Source organism: Chelonia mydas, chromosome 13 (genome assembly GCF_015237465.2).
Source record: "Chelonia mydas isolate rCheMyd1 chromosome 13, rCheMyd1.pri.v2, whole genome shotgun sequence".
Classification (NCBI taxonomy): domain Eukaryota; kingdom Metazoa; phylum Chordata; order Testudines; family Cheloniidae; genus Chelonia; species Chelonia mydas.
Genome location: NC_051253.2, coordinates 394,896 through 421,679, shown reverse-complemented (window position 1 = coordinate 421,679; position 26,784 = coordinate 394,896). Strand labels below are relative to the sequence as shown.

General features: G+C 54.8%; 1 protein-coding gene across 4 annotated transcripts in view; it reads right to left on the bottom strand.

The window, feature by feature from the left end:
• Window positions 1-26,258, bottom strand: part of CDH22 (cadherin 22) — a 187,503-nt gene extending 161,245 nt beyond the window's left edge. For 3 of the 4 annotated variants that reach the window (XM_043527104.1, XM_043527103.1, XM_037915919.2), the window contains exon 1: window positions 26,093-26,245. The gene's annotated coding sequence lies outside the window, so the exon portion shown is untranslated. Of the gene's footprint in view, window positions 1-26,092 lie in introns of all 4 variants that reach the window. The other variant, XM_037915917.2, reaches the window with a different exon arrangement.
• Window positions 26,259-26,784: the final 526 nt, after the last annotated feature.

The following is a 26,784-nucleotide window of genomic DNA, read 5'->3' as shown; positions in this document are numbered from 1 at the left end:
TTTTATCTACTTCCATGGACAATAAATTCATGGGCTTGAAAAGAAAAGGAAAAAAGGAAGTAAAGGCCCTGATAAATGCTGGAGGAGCAGGGCGCACATGCTGGCTCCCAAATAATCTAGGCAATAGTTTATTTTTCTCTCCAGTACCATCTTCCCAGCGTGATCTCTAGTGTCGCAGTACGATGGTTTCACCCCATTAGCCTTGCTTAAAACAGTGATCCCAGGACTGAGAGTCTTATTGCCCACATAAATCAGGAGGCTTTGAATCCGGAGCACCTTTAAATAAACAGCTGATGGAAGTAAAGTTCCGGGATCATTATTAATAGCTTTTCATTTCTGTGTCCGCTGTGCTGTGACATTCTTTCCCAGCAGAAAGCCTCCGCTTCCAACCCCCAGTACATCTGATCCCACGAGTCCTCCAGTCAGAATGAATGACTGTACCTTTGTGTTAATTGCATAGCCCGTTCCACAAACTGAATACTAATATTAACTAGCAAGAGGAGAAGAGTTCGCAGAGCGAGAGCCAGGGGACAGTTTGAAGTGACGCGCACCGTTTCCATTCCTGCCCTCTCCTGCACCTGCCACGGAGTGTGCAGCCAGCATGAAGGGAAGCAGCATTTATCCATCTGCCTGCTTCTAAGGAAGGGGAGATTCCCACTGTTCCAGAGTAAGCAGGTGCTTCAGTACACCCAGCCCCCCCACGTGGCTCTCAGTGCAGCCTGCCCCAGGGAGAGCCCTGCCACGTGGCTCTTTTCTCCATCTCACCTGCCCCTGCCCAGAAGATTCATGGGAGAGAAACTGAGGTTCTCTTTAATTCACACCCACCCTGGCTGTGCCTGAAAGGATGCTCAGCCTGGGAGAGCCAGCAGCTCCAGAACGGCCCTGCGGTGTTTGCCTGGCACTGTTCAGTCACTTTACCTGACCGGATCCAATTAATTTTTACCAGAGAGCCTCAGCCAGGGAAGGAATCGATCCCCTCAGTGGTAATTAGCAGGCTCCCCGGGAGTCACAGGCAGGCACACTGTAACCCAAAGGAGCTGAGAGCTATTAGGAACCACCATCCAAGGGCCTGCAGGCAGCAGTGACAAGCTCCACAGGGAAGAGGCCAAGCAGCTGCCCTCCTACTCCTTCCAAGAGGCCAAGGTCCCCACATAGCCTGGGCACATTCCAGCACCACATGGAGGAGGCACTGAAGTGGAGAAGCTTCACTGTCAAACAGGCACAACCCGCCCCTTCTCCTCCTCCCCATCGCACCTCAGAATCAGAGTCCTGGAGCCAAATGCAGAGAGGTGCCATGTTGTCAGAATGTCCCTTTCCTGCCACATCCCCATGGACTGTGGCTCAGAGCAGAAACCGCTGCTGTCCTTGGAGTGTGTGTCTGACCACCCCGCCCCAGCCTGGACGGAGCACAAGGGGGTCTGCATTTGGCTGGCAGCTCCATGACCCCAAATAGATGCAGTGACGCTCAGCTACCCAGGACTGACAGGCCAAGATCAGTGGCCCTCGGTACCAGTAACTAACAGACCATCCAGGGCAGACCTCCCCGACAGAACTGACTGTACTCTCTGCTGCAAACTCAAGGCAAAGAGTCTTCTCAGGACAGGTACTTATTGCAGCTCTGCAGGGACCCTGACCACTCGAGAGGGGACCCAAGGCAGCACACTCCAACCCCCAAGCCCACCAGCACCATTGTGATGTCACATTACAACATTATGAGATCACATCAGCCCAAAGAGGAGAGCCAGGCAGTTTCAAGTACAGTTGCCAAAGTGGTGCATGAGCCCCCTCACATGAGCTCTGGTCTGTGCAGGACTCGAGAGGTCTGCGGGGAGCAGGCAGCAACTCTGAGTTTACGGCTTCGCTGCTTGTTCTCTACCAGGCCCAGCTCGCATCAAGATGCTCTGTAACGAAGCACTGATGGGGTGTAACAGGCCGACATGGTAGGAAGAGCCAACATGTCATCATCAGAGTAACCTCCCCCATGCAGCATGGAGACTGCGATTCTGGCCCAGCTGCGTCCAGGCAAGCCCCACGTAGATCAACACAGATGGAGCACAAAATTCGGGGAGGACTTTAAGAGAGAAGAAAGGATTAAACTTTTTAATTTCTCTGCTGATTTCCTCAAGCTCTTCCCCAGCTGCAGGGTCAGAATCACAGGCAGCTCAATGAACTAGCCGTGCACAGTGGCATCTGTGTGACTGGCTGACCCAGCACCAGGGGTCTGTGTGCATTATCCTGCAGTCCAGCACACAGTGTCAGAGCACCACTCACCAGGGCCTCCCTACCAAAGGGTGCGGCTTCTCCCTCCATTCCCTCTCCAGCTCTGTTTGCAGACTGGTTACTGTTCAGTGGCCACCTAAGACTTTCTAGCTGAGAAAGTACAGTTGAGCTCTACGCATGCAAGATCAGACCCAACCTTGTACAGCAGGAAATGCTGCTTTCCTCCCTTCCAGATGCTCAACAGTCCAGCAAAACACCAGCTCTTAGCAGAGATCAAAGGTGCAAAACTGCAGCTGAAAGGAGAATGTTTCTGAAGGTTCAGAGCTGGTGAACGAAGCATTAGAACAGATCCTCTACGCTACGGGGACATCCCTGCAAGGGAAGATGTGATTGTAGCATAGATAGGCCTGTTTGTGCTAGCTGTAATCTAGCTAGCACAGGTAAGATAGCAGTGTAGACATGGCTAGTAGATTTCTGCACAGGCTAGCAACCCAAGTGCGTACCAAGGGTACATCGTCTACACAGCAATAAAGACCAGGGGTAGAGAGTCTCAGTGCCCGGGTCAACTGACTCAGGCTCATGGGACTTTGCACTGCAGGGCTAAAAACGGTGAGACGGTTTGGGCTCTGAAACCTGACGAGGGGGGCAGGGTTTCCGCCCCTAGACTCCAGCCCAAGCTTGACATCTGCCCTGCAGCATAAGCCCCACAAGCCCAAGTCAGCTGACCAAAGCTCTGAGCTTTGCTGTGTAGACGTGGCAGGCTTGTACTCGGGTGGCTAGCCTGTGACGCTACATCCACACTACTCGGTACTTGGGTGACCTAGATGTAAACTAGCACAGACAGGCCTATCTCTGCTACACACACACCTTTGTTACGAAGAAAAGGAGCATCCTACGTGGCTTTAGCTTAACACTTGCTACCAGGCCACCAGTATGATGAGAAAGGGAGACTGGGAGCTCTGGGAACAGCCACTGCGCCCTGCGCAAGTGGCAGGAGACCAGTTCATGAGTCCTTAACCACGCACAAATATTTGGAGCTTTGGTGCTGACTCTGCCACAGAGGATGCCAGGATAGCCATAGGACACAGAGCTGGGCCTAGTGCAGCTGCTGCTGGACAGTGGGTAACAAATCCCTCCGCTGCGCAGTCCAGATGCCAGCGAAGCATGCGGCTCTGCTCCCTCCAATCCACAAGCTTTGAAGGGCCTTTGCTGGCGCAGCTGCACAGAGCTGAAACTTCAGGGCTTTGTCTGCAATTCTAACGTTATCAAACAGCTAGAGAGGGACACCGGGAGGGAAGAGCCAGTGGAGCAGCCCAGGGATCAAAGGCAAGAATGAGCAAGACAGACTGTGATGTAGTGAGAGGGAGAGCAGGGAAGCAAACAAAATGTGAGAGAGAGAACAAAGCCAGGGAGAGTCATGCGTGTATGTTGATGAGTGGGACTGTGTACCATAGAATCACAGAACTGGAAGGGACCTCGAGAGTTCATCTAGTCCAGTCCCCTGCACTCAAGGCAGGCCTAGACCATCCCTGACAGGTGTCTGTCCAACCTGCTCTTAAAAAATCCCCAATGATGGAAATTCCACCACCTCCCTAGGCAATTTATTCCAATGCTTAACCACTCTGACAGTTAGGAAGTTTTTCCTAATGTCCAACCTAAACAGCCCTTGCTGCAATTTAAGTCCATTGTTTTTTGTCCTGTCCTCAGAGGTTAAGAACAGTTTTTCTCCCTCTCCTTGTAACAACCTTTTATGTACTTGAAAACTGTTCTCATGTCCCCTCTCAGTCTTCTCTTCTCCAGACTAAACAAACCCAGTTTTTTCAATCTTCCCTCATAGGTCATGTTTCTAGATCTTTAATTATTTTTGTTGCTCTCCTCTGGACTTTCAGGAAACATGTGGACAAATTGGAGAAATGTGGCGCCCAGAACTGGACACAATACTCCAGTTGAGGCCTAATTATAGAATCATAAAATATTAGGGTTGGAAGAGACCTCAGGGGGCCATCTAGTCCAATCCCCTGATCAAAGCAGGACCAACACCAATGAAATCATCCCAGCCAGGGCTTTGTCAAGCCGGGCCTTAAAAATCTCTAAGGAAGGAGATTCCACCACCTCCCCAGGTAACCCATTCCAGTGCTTTACCACCCTCCTAGTAAATAGTTTTTCCGAATATCCAACCTAGACCTCTCCACTGCAACTTGAGACCATTACTTCTTGTTCTGTCATCTGCCATCACTTAGAACAGCCAAGCTCCATTCTCTTTGGAACCCCCCTTCAGGTAATTGAAGGCTGCTATCAAATCCCCCCTCACTCTTCTCTTCTGCAGACTAAAAAACCCCAGTTCCCTCAGCCTCTCCTCGTAAGTCATGTGCCCCAGCCCCCTAATGGTTTTCATTGCCCTCCTCTGGACTCTCTCCAATTTGTCCACATCCTTTCTGTAGCGGGAGGACCAAAATTGGACGCAATACTCCAGGTGTGGCCTCACCAATGCCGAATAGAGGGGAATAATCACTTCCCTCAATCTGCTGGCAGTGCTCCCACTAATACAGCCCAATATGCCGTTGGCCTTCTTGGCAACAAGGGCACACTGCTGACTCATATCCAGCTTCTCGTCCACGGTAATCCAAGGTCCTTTTCTGCAGAACTGCTGCTTAGCCAGTCAGTCCCTAGCCTGTAGTGGTGCACAGGATTCTTCCTTCCTAAGTGCAGAACTCTGCACTTGTCCTTGTTGAACCTCATCCGATTTCTTTTGGCCCAATCCTCCAATTTGTCTAGGTCACTCTGGACCCTATCTCTACCCTCCAGCATATCTACCTCTCCCCCCAGTTTAGTGTCATCTGCGAACTTGCTGAGGGTGCAATTAACCCCATCATCCAGATCATTAATAAAGATGTTGAACAAAACTGGCCCCAGGACCGACCCCTGGGGCACTCCGCTTGATACCAGCTGCCCACTAGACACTGAGCCGTTGATCACTACCCGTTGAGCCCAACAATCTAGCCAGCTTTCTATCCACCTTACAGTCCATTCATCCAATCCATACTTTTTTAACTTGCTGGCAAGAATACTGTGGGAGACTGTATCAAAAGCTTTGCTAAAGTCAAGATATATCACATCCACTGCTTTCCTCATATCCACAGAGCCAGTTATCTCATCAAAGAAGATCAATCAGGTTAGTCAGGCATGACTTGCCCTTGGTGAATCCATGTTGACTGTTCCTGATCACCTTCCTCTCCTCCAAGTGCTTCAAAATAGATTCCTTGAGGACCTGCTCCATGATTTTGCTGAGGACTGAAGTGAGGCTGACTGGTCTGTATTTCCCCGGGTTCTCTTTTTTCCCTTTTTTAAATATGGGCACTATATTTGCCTTTTTCCAATCATCCGGGACCTTCCCCGATTGCCAAGAATTTTCAAAGATAATGGCCAATGGCTCTGCAATCACATCAGCCAACTAATCAGTGCAGAGTAGAGCAGAAGAATTACTTCTCGTGTCTTGCTTACAATACTCCTGCTAATACATCCCAGAATGATGTTTTCTTTTTTTGCAACAGTGTTACGGTGTTGACTCATATTTAACTTATGGTCCACTATGATCCCCAGATCCCTTTCCGCAGTACTCCTTCCTAGGCAGTCATTTCCCATTTTGTATGTGTGCAACTGATTGTTCCTTCTTAAGTGGAGTAATTTCCATTTGTCCTTATTGAATTTCATCTTATTTACTTCAGACCATTTCTCCAGTTTGTCCGGATCATTTTGAATTTTAATCCTATTCTCCAAAGCACTTACAACCCCTCCCAGCTTGGTATCATCCGCAAACTTTATAAGTGTACTCTCTATGCCATTATCTAAATCATTGATAAAGATATTAAACAGAACCGGACGCAGAACTGATCCCTGCAGGACCCCACTTGTTATGCCCTTCCAGCATGACTGTGAACCACTGATAACTACTCTCTAGGAACGATTTTTCAACCAGTTATGCACCCACCTTATAGTAGCTCCATCTAGGTTGCATTTCCCTAGATTGTTTATGAGAAGGTCATACGAGACAGTACCAAAAGCCTTACTAAAGTCAAGATATACCACATCTACTGCTTCCCCCTTATCTACAAGGCTTTTATGTGTGTGTGCGCATGTGTACATGTGAGTGAAGAGAGAGCGTGCGAGTGTTGTGACTGGCATATGCACAGCCTCCCCGGTTGTGACACAGCCCTGCCACAGCCAGACCCGCTTGCAGCCCTACACTGCTTAACACAGGAGGCTGCTGGGGATGGAGGGTGGTACCAATATCCTCAGTATCCGTTAACACTCCTAGGTTTTATCTACACCAGGACTTTCTGGCAAAGGTCTCCCCACCATTACTAGCTCCAGCACAGGGCTGAAGGGAGGATGGCCAGGCAGGGCTCCAGGTGTGTAACCCAGCTCTCCGAGCACTGTCAGAGACATGGTGGCAGAAAGGTCGGACGCTGCATCTGCGTTAGCGATGCTTCTGCCAAAATCACCAGGTAGAGCCAGCATTGACACACCAGGCTGGGAGCCCAGCACCAGCGTGACCAGGGTGGGTGGGGGACAGCTCCACACACAGTCTCCAGCTGAACCAGAGACTTGTGCACTATACCCTAACCACTCAGGAAGATTTAAAACCTAACCACACACACCTGCGAATAGTCACATTCACACTGAACCAGCCATCCCAAAACCTCCATCCTTCTGAACCACTTTTGGCCCCAACGAACGGCATTACTGCACAGCCCCATGTCATTTACCTACACGAACTCAATGCTGCCCGTGCTGTCGAACTGGTGTGGTCTGTATGCACGCTCGCATACGTCTGCACATGGAGCTGGAAGTGGGATTCTCAGCTCCAGGCAACACACCCATCCTAGCGCTCACCCAGCTAGCACGACAAACAGAACGCAGCCACGGCACCACAAGCAGCGGGAGGGGCTAGCTCCCCTGAGAGCATGCCCATCAGAGACCCCAGGTACACGCTCGGGGCGGTTAGCCCCTCCTGCCTCCCGCGTTGTCGTGGCTACAGTCTATTTGAAGCATGCTGGCTGGATGAGCACTAGTACTCCCAGCTGCGAGCGTACACTTCCCACACACGCTCCCAGCGTCCCACTTGCCCATGTACACAGACTCGCCTAGCTTTGTTCTCTCTCGCATACTTCCTTTGCTTCCCTGCTCTCCCTGTCACTACATCACTGTCTCCTTTGCGCACTCTTCCCTGGGCTGCTCTCCCCTCCCCAGCTGCTTTGGTGATACCCTTAGAACTCACAAACAAAACGCCAAGATCTCTGCTCTGTGGCCCTTCAAAGCCCTGCGCACCGGTGGGAGCAGCCCCACGCACACTCTGCCGGAGACACAGAACTGTCCCCAGAGGCTTGTTTCAGGCCCCCGCCAGTCCCCAACACCATCAAGAGGCTCAGTCCTCTCCTCCGGATTGCTCAGCATCGCGGACAGTGCTAGAGCTGCCTCGTTCTCCAGCGAGCAGCCCCTGGATGCGGAGCAGCCGGCTTCAGCTGGGCCTGGGCAAGCCTGAGACAGGCTGCAGCGGGTGTTCTCCTGGATCTCCAGCTGGTCAGCACCTGGCTCCTGCAGGAGAGCTGTGGTGCTGCTGCCAACTGCAACTGGCCAAAAGGTCACGTGCCTGCTCCCGAGCCAGGCCTGTGACCCCACACGTGACTACCCAAGTCAGGCTACCGAGCGGCAAAGCCATCCGCCCCAAAAATGCTGCAGCAGGTACAAAACACAGCAGTGCATCTGCTCAGCGCCACAGGTCCCTGTGAGCGCAGAGCCACCGTGCTCCCCTCCCGGCACTGGCTGCCCGCTCAGGGAAGATTCTAGTTCAAGGTCTGTGTCCTGAGTTTCACAGATCTCTGTGGGCTCAGCCCTAATTCACCGAGTGACCATCTCTCCCTCTCCAGCCATGACCCCCCCATGCCAGCTGTGTTCCGTCAGAGCAACGAGACTGTCACCAGGCAGGGGACGCTTAAATGCAAAGGGGAGGCTTAATTGCGGATGATACTAAACTGGGAGGAGTGGTAGATACGCTGGAGGGGAGGGATAGGATACAGAAGGACCTAGACAAATTGGAGGATTGGGCCAAAAGAAATCTGATGAGGTTCAATAAGGATAAGTGCAGGGTCCTGCACTTAGGACGGAAGAACCCAATGCACCGCTACAGACTAGGGACCGAATGGCTAGGCAGCAGTTCTGCGGAAAAGGACCTAGGGGTGACAGTGGACGACAAGCTGGATATGAGTCAGCAGTGTGCCCTTGTTGCCAAGAAGGCCAATGGCATTTTGGGATGTATAAGTAGGGGCATAGCGAGCAGATCGAGGGACGTGATCGTTCCCCTCTATTCGACACTGGTGAGGCCTCATCTGGAGTACTGTGTCCAGTTTTGGGCCCCACACTACAAGAAGGATGTGGATAAATTGGAAAGAGTCCAGCGAAGGGCAACAAAAATGATTAGGGGTCTAGAGCACATGACTTATGAAGAGAGGCTGAGGGAGCTGGGATTGTTTAGTCTGCAGAAGAGAAGAATGAGGGGGGATTTGATAGCTGCTTTCAACTACCTGAAAGGGGGTTCCAAAGAGGATGGCTCTAGACTGTTCTCAATGGTAGCAGATGACAGAACGAGGAGTAATGGTCTCAAGTTGCAATGGGGGAGGTTTAGATTGGATATTAGGAAAAACTTTTTCACTAAGAGGGTGGTGAAACACTGGAATGCGTTACCTAGGGAGGTGGTAGAATCTCCTTCCTTACAGGTTTTTAAGGTCAGGCTTGACAAAGCCCTGGCTGGGATGATTTAACTGGGACTTGGTCCTGCTTTGAGCAGGGGGTTGGACTAGATGACCTTCTGGGGTCCCTTCCAACCCTGATATTCTATGATTCTATGATTCTATGAAAGCTCAGCTCTGAGCCACAGCTACCCTCCGTAGGGTCTGTGCGGACAGACAGCCCCCCCACACGCACACAAATCCTAGAAATTAAACAAGCCATTTCCCCCATAGGCTGGGAGAGAGAGAGAGACAGAGACTGTCATTATTATTTCTATTTATAAACACTTGGGAGTGCCAGATAGCACAGTGATGGGGCCAGACAAGAACAAGGAGAGAGAACTGCAGTACAGCCTCGGAGCATGCACGTGGGCAATGCATGAACTTCCTTGGAGCGTGGGGATAGGCCCTGAGCCCCCACCCCACCTCCACAGGCCAGAGCTTTGCTCAGAGTGCCTGGTTGCTGCTGAGGTCTGCATCATATGGTCCCAGCCTTCCCATCACTTTCATTTAGCAGCGAGCATGGCTCTCCACAGCGAGGGCAGCACCTGTCCAAACCCAAACTTAGCTCTCCCTGGCCTGTCCGGGAAACCCAGAGGAGATTTTCTGGATCGCAAGGCAGCCCAGGGACTGGAGCAGCCATGCCATGCAGTGTGTCCATGGAGCTCTGCGTTTGGCTGCAGACTGGATGCATGGGCCAGCAGAGAGTAAAAGATCCAATCATACGGGTAAGCAGCCACAGCCGATTCCAAATAAATGCAGGGATTTGTCTGGTGATCCTGGGTCAGATCCTCAGCTGGGGTCAATGGGTGCAGCTCCCCCGGAGACGCCAGACTGACGCTGATACCCATTGTGTCTATGTGTAGCCCGGACCCCACCTCACTAACCCATCAGGAAAGACTCTGGCAATGAGACTAGCTGCTCTCCCGGACACAGGCACCGCCTGCCCCAGGGCAGTCTGGGAGCATTCTGTGCTGACATGCTCTGCACCGTCCTCTTGTGCTGATCGCGTGTCACGGAGTGTGAGGGAGTCCAGGCCCTGCACCCCTCTTCCTGGGATTCACTGAGACTCTCAGCCAGCCAGTAAAACAGAAGGTTTATTGGACAACAGCAACACAGTCCAAAACAGAGGTTGTGGATACAACCAGGACCCCTCAGTCAAGTCCTTCTGGGGGAGCAGGGAGCTTAGACCCCAGCCCTGGGGTTCCCTGCGTTCCATACCCAGCCCAAAACTGAAACCAAAACCCCTCCAGCAGGCTCCCTCCTGCAGCCTTTGTCCAGTTTCCTGGGCGGAGGTGTTACCTCTCCCTCCCCCTCCCGGCTCAGGTTACAGGCTCTCAGGTCTCCCATTGAAACTCCCCTGCCACATTCCCAGGTCAACACTCCCCCCTCCCTGCTGTGTCCCATCTCTCCCCCCTTCGAGACTGAACTGAGCGGGGTCATTCTGACCAGTGACCTGGGGAAGTTCACGGTCCCCTCTCCGGGACACCGCATCCACTATCAGGTTGGCACTTCCCTTCACGTGGACCACGTCCATGTCGTAATCCTGCAGGAGCAGGCTCCACCTCAGGAGTTTGGCGTTGGCTCCTTTCATCTGGTGCAGCCAGGTCAGGGGAGAGTGGTCGGTGTACACGGTGAAGTGTCGCCTGAAGAGATAGGGCTCTAGTTTCTTGAGGGCCCACACCATGGCCAGGCACTCCTTCTCGATGCCGCGTAGTGTTGCTCCCAGGGTAGCAACTTCTTGCTCAGGTACACGATGGGGTGTTTCTCCCCCTTTTCATCCTCCTGCCTTAACACCGCCCCCAGTCCCGTGTCTGAGGCGTCGGTGAACACCACAAAGGGCTTGTCAAAGTCTGGGTTTGCCAGAACTGGGCCACTGACCAGAGCCTCCTTCAGCGCCCGGAAAGCCTCCTGGCACTGCTCGGTCCAGACCACCTTGTCTGGCTTCCCCTTCTTGCATAGCTCAGTGATGGGGGTGGCTATGGCGCTAAAGTGGGGCACAAATCTTCGGTAGTATCCTGCCATCCCAATAAAGGCTTGGACCGGCTTTTTGGTGTAGGGAGCGGGCCAGTCTCTGATCACCTCCACCTTGGCTGGTTCCGGCTTTAGGCGGCTGCTCCCCACCCGATGGCCCAGGTAAGATACTTCAGCCATCCCCACCTTGCACTTCTCCGCTTTTACAGTCAGCCCAGCCCCCTGGAGTCGGTCCAGCACTTGTCTAACCTGGGACACATGGTCCTCCCAGGTCTGGCTAAAGACACAGATGTCATCAATATATGCCACTGCAAATCTCTCCATCCCCCTCAATAGCTGATCCACCAGGCGCTGGAAGGTGGCCGGCGCTCCCTTGAGGCCGAAAGGCAGGGTCAGGAACTCAGAGCCCCAGAGGGGTGATAAAGGCTGATTTCAGCCGGGCATCTGCATCCAACGGCACTTGCCAGTAGCCCTTTGTAAGGTCCATGGTGGTAAGGTACCGAGCTCCTCCCAGCTTGTCTAGGAGCTCGTCAGGCCTGGGCATGGGGTAGGCATCAGATACAGTGATGGCACTGAGCTTCCGATAGTCCACACAGAACCGGACCGACCCGTCCTTTTGGGGGACCAGCACCACCGACGAGGCCCAAGGGCTGGCAGATGGCTGGATCACCCCCAAAGCCAGCATGTCCCGGACCTCTCTTTCCAGGTCCTGAGCAGTTTTCCTTGTGACTCAGAAGGGGGAGCATCTTATCAGCAGGTGCGACCCTGTCTGCACCCGGTGGACAGTCAGATTAGTGCGTCCAGGCTGGCTGGAAAACAGCTGTCGGTACGGATGCAGCACCCCCCTGACCTCAGCTTGCTAGGCAGGGGTTAGCTGATCTGAGAGGGGAATTGTTTCCAGGGGGGAACCAGCTCTGGTCCCAGGGAATAGATCTACGAAAGGGTCATCTCCCTGCTCCTCCCACTGTCCACACACGGCCAACACCACATTCCCCCTGGCATAATATGGCTTCATCATATTCACATGGTACACCCGGCGGTGGTGCACCCGGTTCGACAGCTCCACCACATAGTTTACCTCATTGAGCTGCTTGACAATCTTGAAAGGGCCCTCCCAGGTGGCCTGTAGTTTGTTCTTTCTCACGGGGATGAGAACCATCACTGGATCCCCGGTGGTGTAGGTGGTCATACCGGACCTTCTGCTTCTTCTGGGCTCTGGCCAGATTCTCCCTGGCCAGGTCCATGAGTTCAGCCAGTCTCTCTCAGAAGATCAGGACATACTCCACCACTGACTCTCCATTGGGAGTGGCCTTCCCTTCCCACTCGTCTCTCATCAGGTCCAGAGGGCCCCTTACCCTCCTTCCATATAACAGTTCGAAAGGCGAAAATCCGGTAGACTCCTGGGGCACCTCCCTGTACGCGAACAGCAGGTGAGGTAAGTACTTGTCCCAGTCCTGCGGGTGCTGGTTCATAAAGGTTTTCAGCATCATCTTTAGCGTCCCATTGAACCTCTCCACCAGCCCATTGGACTGGGGGTGATACGCTGAGGCCCAGTCGTGCCGGACCCCACATTTCTCCCACAAGCACCGGAGCAGGACCAACATGAAGTTGGAGCCTTGGTCTGTCAAGACTTCCTTGGGGAATCCCACTCTGCTGAAAATGGTCAGGAGCGCATCTGCACGGTGTCTGCTTCAATGGAAGCTAAGAGCACTGCCTCGGGGTAGCAGGTGGCGAAATCTACCACCACCAGAATGTATTTCTTCCCTGACCGGGTCATCTTGCTCAGAGGCCCCATGATGTCCATGGCCACCTTCTGGAAAGGCTCCTCTATGATGGGCAAAGGTCTCAAAGCCGCTTTCCCCTTGTCCCGTGCCTTCCCCACCCTCTGACAGGGGTCACAGGATCGGCAATACTGCCGGACGGTGGTAAAGACCCCGGGCCAGTAAAAGTTCTGTAGCAACCTCTGCCGGGTGCGCCAGATTCCCTGGTGCCCTGAGAGGGGGATGTCATGGGCCAGGTACAGGAGCTTGCGGCGATACCTCTGGGGGACCCCCAGCTGCCTCCTGATCCCACAGGACTCTACTTCCCCTGGGGGACCCATTCTCGGTACAGGAACCCCTTCTCCCACAGGAACCTCTCCTGGCAACCTCTCATCATGGTCCGTACCACACTGAGGTCGGCCAGGTCCCTGAGCTTCCGCAAGGAGGGATCTTTCCTCAACTCGGCCTGGAACTCAGCGGCTGGGGAAGGGATGGGGCCCAGTTCCCTCTCACTGGCCGGGTCGGAGGCCACAGCCTCTCTGAGCCGTGCCCCTCGGCGCTCCCTCCCCACCAGGGTAGGGTCCTGCGCCTCCGGTGTGGTACCCTCCCTGAGGTTGGGGAGCAGTGCCCCTCGCCGGCTCTGGCTACGGGTCACAACCAGGGTGGTCTGGGGCTTGCTTGGCCAGTCCTCTAGGTCTCCCCCCATCAAAACCTCAGTCGGCAAATGGTGGTGCACCCCCACATCCTTGGGGCCCTCCTTGGCCCCCCATTTCAGGTGTACCCTTGCCACAGGCACCCTAAATGGGGTCCCGCCCACCCCCATCAGGGTCAGGTAGGTGGTGGGCACCACCCGATCTGGGGCCACCACCTCGGGCCGGGCCAGCGTCACCTCCGCCCCCGTATCCCTGTATCCATTGACCTTCCTCCCATCCACCTCCAGGGGAACAAGGCACTCTCTCCGTAGGGACAGGGATCGGGTCATCCAAGCGATCCCTCTCCTCCAACTGGGCAATCAGCTGTTCCTTGGTGGACCTCCCAATGCGCAGCCCCCTCTGCCTGCACAGCTCCACCAGGTTGCTCTTAAGGCGTTTAGCATACATCTCCCTGCTGGCCACTCGCAGGCCTGGGCAACTTTCCACAGTTTCCAGGAAGAACCCCTCGTGTGCCTTCTTGAGGTCACCACCTCTTTGCCAGGGTCGAGCTGCAGACTCCTCCGCCCCTGGGACCGCTCGCTGCAATCCCCCGGGGGACCCTGTTACTGCAAAAGTCCTTCTCTCTGGTCACACACTCCCAGGGGTTAACCGCCCCCTGAAACTGTCTCTCTCTGAATCTTCAGCACGCCTGGTCCCCGTCAATCCCCCTTCGTTTTACTGTTCCCCAGTCACTTACTGCAGGAAGCGCTGTTCACGGGGTGCAGTACATCCCACCGCTGCCACCAGTTGTCACGGAGTGTGGGGGAGTCCAGGCCCTGCACCCCTCTTCCTGGGATTCACTGAGACTCTCAGCCAGCCAGTAAAACAGAAGGTTTATTGGACAACAGGAACACAGTCCAAAACAGAGCTTGTCGATACAACCAGGATCCCTCAGTCAAGTCCTTCTGGGTGAGCAGGGAGCTTAGACCCCAGCCCTGGGGTTCCCTGTGTTCCTCCATCCAGCCCCAAACTGAAAACTAAACCCCCCAACAGGCTCCCTGCTGCAGCCTCTGTCCACATTCCTGGGAAGAGGTGTCACCTCCCCCTCCAGGCTCAGGTGACAAGCTCTCAGGTCTCCCATCCCCAGGGCACATTCCCAGGTCAACACTCCCCCCTTCCTGCTGTGTCACACCGCGCCTACCACTCAAAAACACTAACTGCAGCCAGGCCCCCAAACACTGTCCCGCAATGCAGAGTCAGGGCTGGAAGTCACCTCGAAGCCCATGCTCCCAGGACCAGCAGTAGGCAGGTTCCAGGAGTCCTGGAAAGTGCGGGTGCAGCAATGGCTGTCGGGCACTGTGCTGGCAGAACTGTGAGGGGCGCCCGGATGCCAGAGCAGGGCAGGAGGTGCGAGACAAGGACTGCAGGGAGAATGCTGACCATGTCCACAAGGATATTTACTGGAAAGAGACAGCAGTAGGCTGTGGATAATTCCCATCCCCTCTTGCTCAGCATTCTGAGAAGCAGAGTCTTTTGGATCTTGGGATGTGAGCTGATGTCTCCTGTCTTGCAATGGCCCCAATGTCGTCAGCTCTAACAAAAGCACACTGGCACATGGACCCAAACCCTGTTCGCCAGTTCTGAATTGAAGGTCCAGGGGTCAGTCTCTGCCAGACACCAGCCTCTCTCCAAACGAGCCTGTCAATGGCTTATTAGGACAGAGTTCTTAAGTGCGCCTCTGTCACTGCTCTGTAGTTTGAGCCCATTCAGAGAGCTTGCACTCAGCTTTCTGTGCCTCAGAAATGCCGAGCAATGCCAAGGGGTGGAAATAGCAGCATGGTCTGCCAGCACAGCGGCTAGCTCTCTAGACAGAGCTACAGTGCCAGACTCCACAACTTCAGCTCCAAACTATGTGCTCCATCCTGCCTCAACTAATCCTTCTTCTGGGCCTGCTCCATATGCTCCCCAGAGAGGCGCTCACATCCCATGCACACCACACCACACCCACAGGGAGTGCTCGCACCCCATGCACACCCGTTCCATGGGGAGCGCTCACACCCCATGCACACCCACAGGCAGCACTCACACCCCATGCACATCTGCACCACGCCCACAAGTAGTGCTCACACCCTGTGCATACCCATGAAGAGCACTCGCACCCCATGCACGGCCACGGGCAGTGCTCGCACCCCATGCACATTACACACATCCACAGCCCCAGGAAGCCAGGATGCATCGGAGCCAGCCTGAAGGACCAGCCCAAGTCCAGGCTGTGGTGATAAAGCAGGGAAGGGGCACTGGGGTGAGGTGCACACAGAGCTTAGTGAGGCGCACACACAGCTTAGTGGGACTGGCACAACCTTCACCTGGCCTGTTTGAGGACCAGAGTTCAAGTCTCACCTCTGACTGTCCCTTGCAAATTAATACATTAATTGGCATGTCAGCCTGTGTATGAAATGAGGAAAAGCAGCTCCCTCTGCTGGTGCATGAGATGCAGGGAAAGGGCCCATGGCCTCCTTGAAAAGTCCAAAACTCATAGCTCCTCAGCAAGAGATTGGGGTGAAGAAATGCAAGAACCTGCCCTGTCAGCTGCAGGTGCCCCCAGGGCCAAATGGCAAGGCCTGGAGCAAGGAGTTGCTCTGTGCCCATGTGCCTGATGGGTACTCAGTTTCCTGAAGCATACTTGGCCAAGCAGCAGACGGCTGCTGCTGCGCAGGGCACCATGGGGCAGATCTGGGAGCACGAACACAGCACAGAAGGGCCTTTTATTATGAATGTCCTGGCTGCAGAAGGGGAGACACAGCAGAGGAGCAGGGAGATCACGCCCTGGCTCTTCCATCAGCAATGCTGGAAGAGAAGTTTTGCCCAGAAAGGCACCATGACCCAACAGAAGCATCAGAGTCACAGGAAGGATTTTATAAACACTTCCCAAACCTGGAGCAGAGAGGTCATTCCCGACATTCTACGGCATCTGTTTAACTACGATGGAACCCAACCTGTTATTTCCCTATGAAATCCAACAGGACATTTTGACAAGGGAGAAGCCCCCCACAAGGGGTTAAAGGGACATGCTCAACATAACCCCCCAGTGCTTCCCTGCTACTGTTACAACCAGCCCCCAGACTCTGACAACAGGAGAGGAAAGAAACCTCTCCCCCACTACTCACTTTTGTGCTCATGGCAGGCATGGCTGGAGCCAGCATCACTGGGGCCCTGCACGCCAGGCGAAGTGTCTCCCTGTTTGTCTGGAAGTCTCACACAGCAACAAGGCAGAGAAAGCATTTCTAGATGACTGGAAAACCAGGAAAACTGGCAGGGGGGTCCAGGAGCATGGGGCCCTGGGAGGAAGCTCAGCAGGGCCAGTTGGAGGAATAGGGTCTGACGCTATTTTTAACTCATGTTCTGAAACTGGCTCCCTTCCAAGTGCTGCTGGTTTAGGTGTGACAGGCGCACTGGCCTGAGGGAGGAGAGCATGGGAAGCAGGAGAGTTGGGCTGCAAGACATCCCCCGGGGGAGGGACACACTCACAGCTGGGGTGCAGTCGCCAGTGACAGGGATCACTGAAAACCAGCGGTGCAGATTTGGGACTCCAGGAAGCAGCTGCCATAGGAACGGGGGCAGATAATCCCCAATGCCATCTCTCAGATGGCTGAAAACACTTGCTGGGGAATGCATGCTGCACAAGAGGAAGGGAAATGGGGGTGAAGGACAAGAGAGCCCCCCCAAGCCCAGCTGCTCTGGAGCTTACCCACAAGCAGGGGCATTCGCTTCCACGCTCAGGCCCCCTCAGACTATAAAGGAGCCTCCCTCCCAGTCTGTCATGGGGAAGAGGCATGACAGGCCAAGGGCCCGGTCCACAGGGGCAGCAGTCTCCCCAGGGGTAAAGCAAGGGAAGGGAGAGACCCTCGAGTCAGCATGCTCTTCTGGGCCGGTGATAGACTCAACCCTTGGGCCTGCCTGTCGCTATTCACTCAGACCTCCCAAGGGCCAGACAGACGGACTCAAACCACCAGAGAGAAGCCAGCATCCTGGAAAGAGCCTGGAGCCAGGAGCTGCAGGTGGCAGGGGACATGGGGGCCTCTCTCTTCACAGGCTTCAATTGCTTCTGCCTCCCCTGCTCCCACCGCACTCCTGGGATCATTCTCCTCTCCACAAGTCTGAGGCCTCCCTTCCAGGCTCCTGTCTCCCAGGGCCACCCCTGGCCCGCTGCCCGCGCCCCCAGCTGTGGAAGCCAGTTTCTGCAGGCTGCGGCTCACTTGCCCAGGCCATGCTTACCACAGCCCAGTAGAGGAGGGAGGGGAAGAGGGACCAGTGGGCTGGAACAAGCTGCTCGCCTCTGCAGGGGGGCTGACGCTGCTCAAGCACACAGTGAGAGCCCAGGCTGCATGCTCACCCAGAGCAGGGCTCTGGTGGTTTCTGGCTGACAGAGGTTTATCCCTAGAAGAGAACTACCAGGCCCCTGTCAGTGCCAAGGGTGCACAGGTCCCGCGCTGGGCTCCCTGCTTAACACCCTGAGGTCGTATTGTAAGCCGAGCCTCGGGGAAGCTCCACAGCCGTTCATTTTCTCCTCCAGCTGCTGCTGCTGCCATGCTGGGGCACGTGTGTCTGTCTGCGTAGGTCTGTCTGTGCAGGTCTGTCTGGGCACCTCAGTCCACTTGGATCTGCATGCGTGTCTCTGCCCACGTCTACACGCTCCTCTGCTAAAGTCGGTTTGGTTATTTGGACACTGCTGTTACTGGCTGAGCCGTTTCTATGGTGACACCCTTCACTGCATGGGATTGGCTGGTTTTCGAAGCGCTGAAGGCATGTGGTCATCAGCAACTTCAGGTGAGTTGAGGCCCCCAGGTTCCCAGTCACCTACCGTCATTAACTTTGCCAGCTGCAGTTAATTAGGGTGAGATTAAGGAAGAGCTCCCAGCACTGACAGTGGAGCTGGCAGTGGAACGAGGCGAAACTAACCAGAGAAGAGAGTTGGGGGTGGGGGCACAAAATCCCTTTCCTTAAACTCTGTGGATGTGTCTGGGGCTGGAGGGGAAACGACAACAGAACAACAGCGAGGGGGCCGGGCAGAAAGAGACCAGGCACGTGCAACAGCAATCACCTGGCTCTGCAGCGACGAACAACCTCGCACACAGCTCGAGTGGCCAGTAACCCACAGCAATGGCCTCTGGGCCTGGTGATCCCTTGTGCAGCACAGAACCTGCCCCAGGCTCGTCCCTGCCAATTATCTCTGTTCTCATGTGTCACGGGAGTCCCCGGGCGATGCTCTGGAACTGCTCCCTGCGAAGCCAGGCAGGACTCTGGGGAAGTCTCCTCTCTGAGAGCAGCCTGTCTGCAGGACACACAGCTCACACAGCTTCCACCTTCCTGGGTCTGACCTCGGAGCATTCATCCTCCTCTGCCCCTCCGTGCGCTTCCCACAGCCAGTCTGCTCAGGCAGGCTCCTGGGGAAGCCAGAGGGTCCTGCCCCCCAACTCCGCAGTCAGACGGGACTCTCAGCCAGCCAGTAAAACAGAGGTTTATTAGACGACAGGAACACGGTCTAACACAGAGCTTGTAGGTGCAGAGAACCGGACCCCTCAGCTGGGTCCATTTTGGAGGGCAGTGAGCCAGACAACCCCGTCTGCCCTTCACTCCATGTCCCCAGTCAGACCCAAACTGAAACCCTCTCCAGCCCCTCCTCCTCTGGGCTTTGTCCCTTTCCAGCCCAGAAGGTCACCTGATTCCTTTGTTCTCCAACCCCTTTAGCTCTCACCTTGCAGGGGGGAAGGGCCCAGACCATCAGTTGCCAGGAAACAGGGTGTCGGCCATTCTCTGTGTCCAGACCCCTGCACACACCTGCCCTCTCGGGCTCTGCAATAATCATACACCCTTATCCCACTACCTAGATACTTAAGAACTGCACAGGGGAAACTGAGGCACCCCACAATATTCAGAGGAAACATTAAGAACAGTCCCGCTTCGTCACATAATGATCAAGCCCCAAGTACTTGTGCTCCGGGGCCCCGGAGACACCATTCCAGCTATGCAAGCAGGAGGCTCTCAGCTCTGCCCAGCAGGTGCACAGCCGGCAGGCACTCCCCCAGGCTCCATCCCATCGCCCACACACACACTGCTTCCCCAGCAGCAACACTGCTCAGTAGAGACTGAGCCCAGCCACTGGAATGGGATCCTCACCTGGACCCTGGCCAACCTCCGGGGCCAGACACCGGAGTACACTCTCCCACTGAGCGCCAGACCTGTCTGTCCACACCTGTTAGACTTTAGAGATACTTCTGGGCAAAGTGCCTAACTAACGGCTTCGCTGGAGAGGAGCTAAAGTGGAGTCTATCCAGAGACTGGGTTCCTATTGGCTAGAAATTCCTGGGAAGGGGACAAACTGACATGATGTTGCAATGAATGTTGTAGCCTGCACCTTAGCACCGGCTCCATTTGCAACAGCCTTCCCTCTGGCTGCAAGGCCAGGCCTGCAGGATGCACTCTACACGATCCAAGAGCGCTTCATCCAGCACTTCCGCCTTCAGCCTTCGCCTCGTGTACGTGGCCCAGGCCAGCTGTAGGCGGGGCTGTGCAATTGGGACATGGCAGCGCCACCCTGCTACGAGCTAATGACAGGGACAGGAACTCCAAGGCCAAGTGTAACCCGTTTTCCTGACAGCGAATCCTGCAGGGTCTGCGGGGCAGTGGTCACCTGTCACAGCCAGGTCTGACCGGCTAAACTCTGGCAATCAGCAGGATATGAATCTGGATCCAGGCAGCTTGGGGTGCAGGTGGCTTCCCTTGTGTGTCTTTCTCACGGATGCTTCTATAGCCCCTGTCACTGCAGGATCTGAGCACCTCGCTGTCTTCAATGTACGTACTCCCACAGCCCTATGCAGCCAGGTATCCCCATTGTATAGTCAGGGCTGGGGCACAGAGGCTAAGGGATGGGCCCAAGGTCTCATAGGCCATCTGTGACAGAGAAGGGAGACCTGGGTTCAATTCCCAGGTCCTAGGTTAGTGCCCTGACCACTAGTTCATCCCCATCATTGTGACACCCCAAGGGGCGGGGGAACGATGCTGGCTCACAGATACCCAGGGGTGGGGGGTCAGAGACGAGGGGACGGCGCAGGTTCACAGATACCGGGGGGGGCGGGGGTCAGAGGCAAGGGGACAGCACTGGCTCACAGATACACTGGGGACTTGTGGGAGGGGGGCCACGCTAGCTCACAGATACAAGGGGGCTCGTGGGAGGGGGGCCGCGCTGGCTGATAGATGCAACAATCACACACTGTAAAAACTGAAAGATGAAACTAAAATTCAGCCTGCGTGTAAGTGCTCTCACTTGGGTGAGTCACCCCAAGTCTCGTCCCTGCATGCAGGGAACCCCCCCTCACACAGGTGCTTCTCCCGCTCTAGGTGATGCCCCTGCCTGGAGCTGCTCCCAGCGATGCGAGCTCCGCCGTAACAGCACCTCCCCCATGCCATGCAGCCAGCTCCTGAATGCTGCTCCCCGTAATGGCAGAGTCTCGCAAGGGCCCATGTGAGACCTACCCTGGGGCTCTCCAGTACCTTTGAGGAGCACCTATGGCTTCAGCAGAGGAGGCGGGAGACCCCTCGCCTCCTTCTATGGGGTCCCAGCCAGGCTCGGGAAAGGTCAAACCTCCCGTAGGCAAATTCCCCACCTTTGCTGCCCACCGTGAAATTCCCCGACCAGAGGGAGAACACTGGGCACTTAGCTCCCCTGACATGGAGCAGATGGAAAAACAAAGCTCAGGAGAACCTGGAGGCAGCAGAGAGCCCCCCATGTGGCTGCCCAACCCGCAGGCTTGGGGCGTATTAACCAGGATAAACTCCAGCACCGCACAGGGCCACTCCGCAACCAGCCTGCTCCCTGCACCTCAGCCCAGCACGGGGCAGAGACTGACAGAAAGAAACAGACAAGGAAGGAGACACAAAGACAGCCCAGGGAGAGTCTGGAACAGTCCCTGTAATCCAGACCCCTGCAGAGGAGAAGATAAAACGACTGGAACGTGATGTCCCTGCACATTTCCCTGGCTCTTTTTACAGGCTTTGCAAATAATAAAAAGTCATGATTAAATGTAACAAAGAATCTAAATCCTGGAGCAAGGGATCCCTGTGGTGACTGCCGATGGGATCAGTGTCTTTGGCTTTACATGCCCCAGCCCAGCCCTCAGCACAGAACTCCAACAAACAAATCCGAAGCCTCAGAAGATGTAGAATCCCTGCAGGGGTGAGCAGGCAGCAGGCACCCGCACTGCATTAATGTTAACAAGCACCTAGCACCCCGCAAACCAACCTCCCTGCACCCGAGCCGAGACTGGCTGATGGACGCTCCTTGCGGCTGAACCAAGCAGGCAAAACACAGACTCCATCTGCGCTGAGGCAGAGCCAGGGCTGATACAGTCACTAACCCCAAACAAAGTCCAACTGCACAAGAAAACGAAGGGAAACAAAGCCTTCCTGGGGACAGCTGCCCTGGGTGAAAAATCAAATGCTGCAGGAAGATCCAGAAAGCAAAGGAAGTCACCGACCCCCATCTCCCTCCCACCTCCAGCTCCCTGAGGAGATACCTGGGGCACAGCCTGTGCTGGTCAGTCAGTCATCCTCGGGAAAGGAAGCAGACCGAGTGCTCCTGTCTCCCCTCCTGGCTGGAGAGGCACAGTCACAATGCCTGGCTGAGCTGCCACCGCCAGCTCAGAGCACAGCACAGGACAATGCCATCTAAACCTGGGAAGCAAAGAACATTCCAAGTCTAGGACCAAGGACATAAGGCTGGTCCACGCACCCCTCCAACCAACCACCCTTCCCCCAGAAGCCACACAACAAACCGATCCCAGAGACGGAGCAGAGACACACACTATATAGTCACACACACTATATAGATTGTACAATCTACACACCCAATGCAAGGAATCCTATAGGTACATGTACCCTTGAAACATTATTCCTTATAAACCGACATAATTAAACTATAGGTCAGCACACGCACAGACATTTATTTGGTGACATTATTACATAGATACATAAAATACACTTGCATATATATATACACACACGATGAGAACTACACAGGTATAAAACTTACTTATGCTCGCATGCTCCATACGATATGTACATGTACAAATACGTAAAGGCCAATACAGGAGAAAAACAAGTATGGCCACAACGCTCCATCCTTAGACCCGTGTCTCTACACATTTCAATTAATACTTTCTGCATTCTGAAAGCCCGTGTTTGAAAAGGCGAGAGTATTCATAAGGAGAGTGATCACTTTAGATAAGCTATTACCAGCAGGAGAGTGAGGTTGGGGGAGAGAAAACCTTTTGAAGTGATAAACACCCATTTTTTCATGGTCTGTGTGTATAAAAACATCCTCACTGCATTTTCCACTTTTATGCATCCGATGAAGTGAGCTGTAGCTCATGAAAGCTTATGCTCAAATAAATTGGTTAGTCTCTAAGGTGCCACAAGTACTCATTTTCTTTTTGAAAATTCTGTAATTATAATTTAAAGGGACAATGGCAAGTCAAATTTGACCTAAAACTTGGGTTTTCTTCAGAGAGGCTTGAAAAACTCTTTATTTTTATTTGCATGGAGGTATTAAGTGTCAATGGACATGAAATGGTTTTTCAAACAAGCAAAGATTTCCTCTGGCTCCTTTGCAACCCAAATCCTGCTGCTTTGGACTAGTGCCTAAGAAGATGAAAGTGTTTTACTTTTATTTAAAATCAGTTTCTAGTATATTTCAAACTAGTCTATTTTCATTGTCCAAGTGCAAATAAATCCCCAAATAACAAAACAGGATACATGGTAAATAGTCAATTAAACCCTGATCCTGAAAATCCTTATTCGGTTGAGTGACGATTTGCAGGATTGGGTCTGTAGATGTTTTAAATACTCAGTTTTAATAGCCTCAGGTGTTGTTTGAAACAGAGGTAGGGAATTTTATTTTTATACATTCTCTTTCACCTGACAAAGGCCTTTTGACATAGTTTTTGTGACATTTGCTAATTTCACGTAAAAGGAAGTTTTAAAATTGGCCTGATTTCACTGGTGACTCCGCAGTCTGGAGTTTAAAATCCACATCTCCCACTGCACAGTATCAGGCACCAAAAGCAAAGGGCAAGTGTTTGATTTGTATTGCAGGGGCAAAGCTGGTATTTACTGTATATCAAACTGTGATTTTTTTTCTTAAACACATACTGTGAACTGTTGACAACCCAACAATTCCTGCAAGGAACCCAGTCTGGATGACTCTGTTCTCAATCTCACTGAGCCCAACGGAGTGGCACAGCCTGTAAATCGGGGCAGAATTTGGTCTACCTTGTTCAGCTTTCGGTGGACTCTCTGCTTCATGCTATAGTCATCAACTCGAGACCATGTCAGCATTTCCAGGGGTTTGTCACAGAGACAGAAAAACACCATTGGAGCTGGAACACAGCCAGCAAGATCTCAGCCCCGAAAGAAACATGCAAGACTCTCTCATTCCCTGCTTTTACTGTATAAAACTCTAAAATCAGCCAGTCTGGAGGAACAGCTTATTAGGGGACTTTGAAAATGTATGCAAAATGGCCAAAATCTGTAACTCTGAGAAGGGCCTGCTGCACTTGCTCTCTAGATAAAGGAGGTAGGGGAGCATCTGCAGGTTTTATGAGAGAAACCTCAGCACAACCTGATGCTGCATCTAAGCTGAGCTTCCTGGAAAACAGAGTCCACAATCTATTAAACTAGAGTCTGCAGGTTTCAAACACTCTGTAAATATGAGGTTCTCATGAGCGATTGAAACGGGTCCTGGGGAAATAGTTTGCATTTGAAATCTCCCCAGGAGAACAGAAATGACAGCTCAGGCTGTACCTGCAAGGCACGCAGAGAGCCGAGTGTTGCCGCTCTCACTCCCCAGGCCATCCAAGTACCCTCAGAGCAGGAGGGAGCAGCTCACTTCACCCCGAACAGTCTCATACTCTGTCCTGACTCTCAAACTGTACTGCCTTGTGGTTCATTGGTTTGAACGTCACACGAGCGCTTAGCCCATGCTTGCTGCTATTCACATAACTGGTTCCGTAACCGGCGTTAATTTAAAAACACATTAAAAAGGAGGAAAAAACTAACTTTAAGGAACATTCAGAAGGGCACAAGTGAACAAGAGGCAGCGTTGGGCTGCCACCCCGTCCCCTTGTGGCATCTAGGGGTACTGCCTGGGTCTCTCACGGTTAGGGCTCCGGGCGGAGGCATGCTACATGGGAGGCACTCAGTGCTTTACGGTATTGGGCCCCAAACGAGCGGCAGGAGCTGGACGCAAAGGACAAGCAAAACCTTTCCCAGGTGTTTGCTGGTTACAGCACATGCTCCCAGACGGTCTTGGCAGAGATGCCTGTTGGGCATTTGGGAGCCACATTTTAAAGGAGGAGAGCGCCTGTTTTAGGACAGTTATTTTTAGTTTATGAGAAAACGTGGCTCCACTGAGAGCGAGCGAGCGAGCCCTGGCTCTGCCGAAAGGCAACAGGGGAGACCCTGGTGCATACAGCAGCCTGCGGTTAGCAGGGGCTCCTTGAGAAAGGGCAAATGTACCAATCTCCTGGTGGCTGCTGGCAGGGGCTGGCCTGATCCTGGTCATGTGAATAAATAGGTCATTTAACTCTCCACGTTTAGACAAGAGCGAAGAACAAACATGACTAAAGGAATCTCGAATGGTTTCTTTTAAGGGTAACATTGGCGTGGGGTGAGCTGCAGCCACCGGAGTGCCTAGATACTGCAGCGAGGGGTGCTCTAGGAATCCCTAGGACTGACAGAGACACTTGTGACGATCTCCCCGTTATCATGTACATATTGTACAGGGCAAGTACCTGGAGAGGGGGCCCTGCCCAGTCACAGGACAGAGAACGGCTGATCTGCTTTACAGTCACTCCAGCTTCCCGAAGTCACTGCCACAGCTCCGGCTCCAGCCGGACCCCCAGGAGGCCTCGTTCCCTGAGTCCAGGGCTGCAATGGAGCCTGGACAGCCTAGGAAGGTGGCAAGGGTCACTGGGCTCTCCAGTACCACCCAGCTCGGATCCCAAGGCGTGCAGAGTGACAGCCCTTTGCCAAGCCACGCCGGGGCACAGACCCTAACCCACCATGACCCCGCCAAGCCCAGGCTGGGGCGTCAGGGCCCTGCCGCATGCTGTAACCGTGGCATCAGCCCAGTGACTCGAGCGGGAGGATGTAAAGCAGATGAGTTTGTGCCCAGTTCTTTGCCCAGTGAGGCCCCTCTGAGCACTGCAGCTGGGGGAATGAGCCCAGCCCCACAGCCCCTCGAACAGAGCTCAGGGGAGTCACCAAAGGGCTTTAAACCCGATCCAGCCCAAGATTCACTGCAACGGCCCCAGGCCCCCAAACCTCACGGCTCGGCCCCGCCCAAGGAGCCCCCAGGACCCGAGCCCTGGCCCGCAGCCCCGTCTCTGCCCGGGGCGGCTCTGCCCGGAGCGGGGGGGACCCAGCCTGGAGCGGCAGGAAAGTTTGCAGCGAGGGGCGAGCCGCGGAAGTTGGGCTTCTCCTCGCCCCTCTGCTCAGAGGGCGCCTGGCAGGGGGCGACCCGCCGCCCCGGACCCCGCCGCCTGCCCGGGCTGCAGCCCCAGGAGCCGGCGGGCAGCGCTCGCTCTGCGCCCCGGCAGCGCCCGGCTCCGGCTCCGGCTCCGGCTCCGGCCCCGGCCCCGTCCCCGTCCCCGGCCGCGGCTCTTACCTCGGGCGGCGGCTCCTGCCGGCGGCTCCGGCGCGGGCTGGGGGAAGGGGCATAGCCCGCAGCCGGCAGGGGACCGGCCGGAGCCGCTCGCGGCCAGCGCAGCCCGGCTCCCGGTGCCGAGCCGGCAGAGCGAGCGGCGCGGCTGGAGTGTGACTGGGGCGCCGGGGCGGGGAGAGCCGCCTCCCGCCCCGCCCCGCCCGGCCCGGCCCGGCTCGGCACGGCTCGGCTCGGCCCGGCCCCTGCTGGAGACGCGCAGCGCGGCCGGGGCGCTCGCGGGGCTCCGGCCGGGGCCCGGCCGGCGGCGCAGGGAACGGGGGGCTTTGTGCCACGCCCCACACCCGCATCCGGGGATCCCCCCACGGGCCCCCATGCACCCCCATCTTCCCTCCCCACACGGCCCCCCTGCACCCCCATCTTCCCTCCCCACACCCCATCCGGGGATCCCCCCACGGCCCGCATGCACCCCCATCTTCCCTCCCCACACGGCCCCCCATGCACCCCCATCCTCCATCCCTCACACCCATCGGGGATCCCACACACACGGCCCCCATGCACACCCATCCTCTATCCCCACTCGGCCCCCCATGCACCTCCATCCCTCACACAGCCCCCCTATGCACCCCCATCCTCCCTCCCCACACCCATCCGGGGATCCCCCCCACACGGCCCCCATGCACTCCCATCCTCCCCAC